This window comes from Octopus bimaculoides, chromosome 5 (assembly GCF_001194135.2).
Source record: "Octopus bimaculoides isolate UCB-OBI-ISO-001 chromosome 5, ASM119413v2, whole genome shotgun sequence".
In the NCBI taxonomy this organism is placed as follows: domain Eukaryota; kingdom Metazoa; phylum Mollusca; class Cephalopoda; order Octopoda; family Octopodidae; genus Octopus; species Octopus bimaculoides.
The window spans coordinates 60,834,122-60,839,947 of record NC_068985.1 but is presented as its reverse complement, the minus strand read 5'-3'; the positions used below and the strand labels follow the sequence as shown (position 1 = coordinate 60,839,947).

Genomic DNA, 5,826 nt, shown 5'->3' with positions numbered 1-5,826 from the left:
CCCCATCATGCACAAATATATCTCTTTTTTGTTTTTGTTTTATTGAATTGTAACTTGACTGTCTGCATCATTGTAATAAATTGAAAGGGGAATCAGCCAGTATCACTGTAATTAGTACTAAACTGTTACGTTATGGTTAAGTCAGTATGTAAACATTGATTTAATTAATATCAGTGTAATTAGTTAGTATTAAATGATTACATTAATGTTAAGTTCTGTAGCAAGAATTAGGCAAACCAAAAGAAAACTGGTCTTTACCCTTAAGCAACAAGAACATTGCTCAAAGATCTTTTTTAAAAGATCGAGAATGAAGCAGAAAGAACATTTTACTTCATGTGGAGACCATTTTCTTTTTTCATTCATTTTTTTCATGACTGGTGCTTTGGCAATATTTGCTTCCGGCAAGTAAAGGAGGAACTCATCATCTCCGTTCTCCACCCCTTGCCTACTATCTCAGCTCATATCAGCACAAGTTCATGTCACTGCAATATCTTTGTATCAAATTATTACTTGAAGATTAGAATTAACATAACAGTAATTTGTTAGTATTCAATTATTACATTAAGATTAGAATTAACACTACTGTAATATGTACATTATTATATTAAGATGAGAGTACCTCTGACTATAGAGAGATACGTTTTAATATTTTCATTTACATTATGTTTGATACCTTATTTAATTAATTACCTGAACTATTTAGACCTCTACTGGCTACACTTAGACTGATGTAAATTTGACTTGAGACTATTTCAACAAACCTTGATAATATTCCAACTTATCAACTTAAGATATAGAGTTAATTATTATGTCAACACAGTCAGAAACTGCAAATTTTAGATTTGTATTTTATGTATTGTGTTCATAAAGTCATTTATTAATGTGATCCATTAATTTTAAGAATTGGTAATTACTACCATTCATAAATTCAAAATTAACCTGCTTCCTCCTTGTTCTACATATGATTTTTTATATAATTTCATTTTCTTTTAATTAATATTCAACAAATTAGCTCCACTATAGTCTACACTTAGATTATTAAATTTAGTGCTAGAAATTCTACTTCACGCAGTATCAATTATTTTACTAGAGATGGCTTCAATTACAGTTAATGTAACAAACATCCACTGCCTTTAATATGCTTAATTAATCATTCCTTATTTTATAATAATTACCTTGATATATCTTATATCATTGTTTTTACATATGTGATATCAATGCCTTGTCCTATGTCACTGGTTTATATGTGGTTTCACAGCTTTATCATATGTGAAACTATTATTTATTGTACTTAGTTACTTGATTGCATTGTTCTAAACATGTAATAGATTCTTGATATCATTACCTTTGTGTATGTTAACATATTGTTATGAAGACTTGTATTCTAGAAATTACCGTTTGTGTTACTATTTCTTGAATTAGCACCTCACTGTGTCTTTGGTTTTGTCTTCTTCATATACAAATATATTTGTAAAAGGCATCACAACAATAAGTCATTTCCTCTCATATGATCTCTAGAGTTTCAGGCCTTTTTAAACTGTACATATATGTGTTTGTGTCAGTTTGCGTTATATATATAATACACACACACATATATATTTCCAATTTACTTTGTATAAATTGCAATGGCTCCATAACTACCATCTCAGCTATAACCTTGGAGCCCCAGTAATCCATTATAGCACTTACCTAGCGTACCTAATCGCTTAGATCACCTGTGAACTAAACCCCCATACTTTATATACACACACACACACACACACACACACACACACACACACACACCATACTCAGGTTTTCCAACATTTTAGCTAGCTGCCTTGCTTGCAATAATTTCTTGAATTAAACTTTTGCTTTGTGAATACTTTTCCTGCCATTCAGCTTCTTTGTTATCCAAGTAAGTAAAAAAATAGTTACTGTAGGATTAGAATCCTGTAATTCTGGTGGCATGATTTTATCTGTAGTATTGGCCAGGGTACATTCTTTATCTTAGTTATAATCTTTGGAAACTAGGATATATTTACATTTTATTACCACTCAGCAAATTTATTTGATAGTTTTGAAGCCTTGTAGAAAATCTTACCAGTCAGAAATGTAAGTGATATAATGTTTTCTATGTGTTAAATTGTATGTACATTATTATATATTTCTATATAAAATGTAAGATCAGGTAATTTAGTTAAATGAAGTATTATGTAATCAGAACTATACTTATTGAATCAGATATTCATTACCAGTTAACTTCCTGACTCTCATGGTATTTCTAAATGTTTCAGAAGGATAAATATTTTCCTGAAATCTCAGTAAATATCAAAGGATTGTATAAGAAATAGTTTCTGTTAAAGTTTATTCTATCTAAGATCATCAACGTTTCAAGCACTCAGACCAGAGACTCTGCTTTCTTAGTTTTAAGAACAACCAGTTTAATACTACAAGGCCTCTGCTGAAAGAATAAGTATTTATTGGTTCTACTCCAAGAAGAATTTCATTATCCATTTTTGTGCAGCGATCTGTTTGTCTTTGAGCTGCCACATGTTACTCATTTACAACAGTAATAGCTAAATATGGAATATTCTTATTCTATTATGTATTTACAGTTGAAAGTTGGATGATGTTTTGTCTCTCTATTCAATAAAAACTTTTGTTTTAGAACTCAAATATGAATTGATTATATCAGGTATATTGGAAACTGATTTCAAAATGAAAATTCAGAAACCATTTCCTAGTTTTTAAATTCCTCCTGAGATAGTCTCAATCAAATAAAATGATTGATGATGAAAAGGAGAAGGAATACAACACCTGGTTGCATTACTGCACTGGAGTCTGGTGCATCATTATAGATTAACAAATAATGGTAATTCTCTTTAAATCAGACATTTTTAGCTGTTGCTTTTCATCTTGTTGACAGCAAGTTAAAGATATTTAACAAATTTGTAAATCATCATCATCGTCATGTAAATATATAGTTCTATGCACACATACTCTCTTTCTCTCTCTCTCTCTCGCACACACACACACATGCACACACACTGGTTTAAGTCATTGGACTGCAACCATGCTGGAGCACCATCTTCAAGAGTTACGTTGGTCATGTTAATCCTAGATTTTAAATCTGATACGTAGTTTATCACACCCAGTTTATAGAACTGCTAAAACCATGGTATATTTGTGTATTCTTATCATTATTATTATTATTAGGTGGTAAACTGGCAGAATTGTTAGCACACTGGGCAAAATGCTTAACAGTATTTTGTCTGTTTTCATGTTCTGAATTCAAATTCCGCCAGGGTCAACTTTGCTTTTCGATCTTTCAGGGTTGATAAATTATGTACCAGTGAAACACTGAGATCAATGTAATCAACTCATCCCCTCCTCCAAAAAATGGCTGCCCTTGTGGCAAAGTTTGAAACCATTATTAAAGTGGCAAGCTACCAGAATCATTAACACATCAGACAAAATGCTTAGTGGTATTTCTTCTGGCTTTATGTTCTGAGTTCAAATTCTGCCAAGGTCGACTGTGCCTTTCATCCCTTCAGGTTCAGTAAAATAAGTACCAGTTGAGCACTGTGGTTGATGTAATCAACCAGTTCTCTCCGTAAAAATTTCAAGCCTTGTACCTATAGTAGAATGCATTATCATTGTTGTTGTTAGATGAGCTAGCAGAATAGTTAGAGCATCAGAAAAACTGCATTGTGGTATTTGTTCCAGCACTTTAGATTCTGAGTTCAAATCCTACTAGGGTGGGTTGATTTTACCTTTCATTTTTTGGGATCAGTATAATAAAGCACTGCTCAAGTACAGGAATTTATGGCATTAACTAACCCCCTTCTCTGAAAGGATGTAATCTTATGCTTGAATTTAAAACCATTATTTCATATGGTCACTGTTTCTCAATAAACTAAGTTATCTTTCCACACAGTACAATTCATTCCACAGATCTCATTCAGAAATTTTTTGCTCCATACATAAAGAACTTTGTTATGCAGAAACTGTCATCTTATTGCTTGTAATCTTAGTCAAGTGACCAATTTTCTGTTTCCAGTGCTATTTCTTCAGCAGTTTATATTCAATAACTGCTGCATGATCTGATAACATTTCAAAGAAACTTTCGATTTAAACATTGCCAATAAAATGTTTGTTATTGCAGTGGTTGTTACCTAACAAATTTATTTCCCTCTTAATATTGCCCTAAAAACATTACTTTGGCACATCCCTAATTGCTTGCAAAACATGTCATTTGTTAATTCTACTAATTAAGACTGTTCTGTTAATTAATAATCAAACAGTTGGGTTGTTTACTTGTTGCATTTTGCTAGATTAATTGAAATAAAAGCACAACATTGAATCTTATCTGAAATAAATAACAGCTGCATTCAATGCTTTTGTCTACCATGGGTTTGCCTCCTAACCATTTATAAATTCTAACACTATCTCTCTCTCTCTCTCTCTCTCTCTCTCTCTCTCTCTCTCTCTTCCTCTCACTCACTCACTGTTCTGTCTAACCATTCCAGCAAAACTTAGTTTCTTTAAATAACGCTTCATTTAAACCTTTATCGGCCATTGTTGTTCCTATCAGTAGATATAATCAAATTGACATCTGATAAATTCAGAATTCACATTTTCAATTTCTTTAATTTTCTTTTTGTTAGTTTTTTTTTTATTTTGGTAATAAAAGAAAACTCTAAAACTCTTGGATATTATGTTGACAATATTTTTCATATTTTAATCTTAAAACTTGGGGTAATTCCTTGTATTAAAGTAAGCATTGTAATACATGATGGTTTTATTTTTTGTTTAAATATGTTAAATAATATGTATGTGTAAATGTATATGTATGTATCTATATATAATTTTGTCATTTGTCTCAAGTTGTTTTGTTTATCATTTATGTTTACACTATTACATTTTTAATATTATATGATACTTGCATTATATTATATATATTATGCTTGTGAACCTACCTATTTTATTTTGCAGTATTTTTTCCAGCTCTTTATGTTCTGAGTTCAAATCCTGTTAAGATCAACTTTGCCTTTCATTACTATCACTCTTAGGTCCATAAAATGAAATACCAGTCAAGCACTGGGGTTGGTGTAATTGACTTACTTCCCAAAATTGCTGGCTTTGTACCAAAATTTGAAACCATTATTATTATTATTTAAGGTAGATAGCTGGCAAAATCATTAGCACACTGGGTAAATTGCTTTGTGGTACTTCACCTATCTTTACATTCTGAATTCAAATTCTGCGAAGGTCAACTTTGCCTTTCATCCCTTCAGGGTCAATAAAATAAATACCAGTTGAGCCACGGTGTCGATGTAATTGACTAGTCTTCACCCCACCAAAAAAATTTCAGGCCTTATGCCTATAGTAGAAAGGATTATTATTATTACTATTTTACTTCTCTGAGCACTTGATCTTGTTTGCTCTGGTTGATTCTATGAGAGCAGACGGCAGCTTGTTGTCAGAGGTGCCACAGGGTCTCTTCCTACACATTATAAGCTTTGATACTTGGTTGGAAAGCATTCGACTTTATTATTAACAGCTCAGGTTTCACATTATTTACATTTGACGGATATTTGTCCTCATCTTGTTTGTTGTTAACACAACGTTTTGACTGATATACCCTCCAGCCTTCATCAGGTATCTTGGGGAAATTTTGAACCTGGGTTCTCATTCCTAAGGTATTTTTCAATGTTATTATTTTTATTATTCATGTCACTGCCTGAAATCAAACTCGGAATCTTGGGGTTAGTAGCCAGTGCTCTTAACCACTACGCCATATGCCCGTGGGCAATTATGGAGTGAATTTTAGGGCTTATAAAT

At 31.8% G+C, this 5,826-nt stretch overlaps 1 protein-coding gene across 6 annotated transcripts in view; it reads left to right on the top strand.

Moving 5' to 3' along the window:
• LOC106869304 (pleckstrin homology-like domain family B member 1) overlaps positions 1 to 5,826 on the top strand; it is a 462,567-nt gene that overhangs the window by 397,510 nt on the left and 59,231 nt on the right. The window lies entirely within an intron of this gene.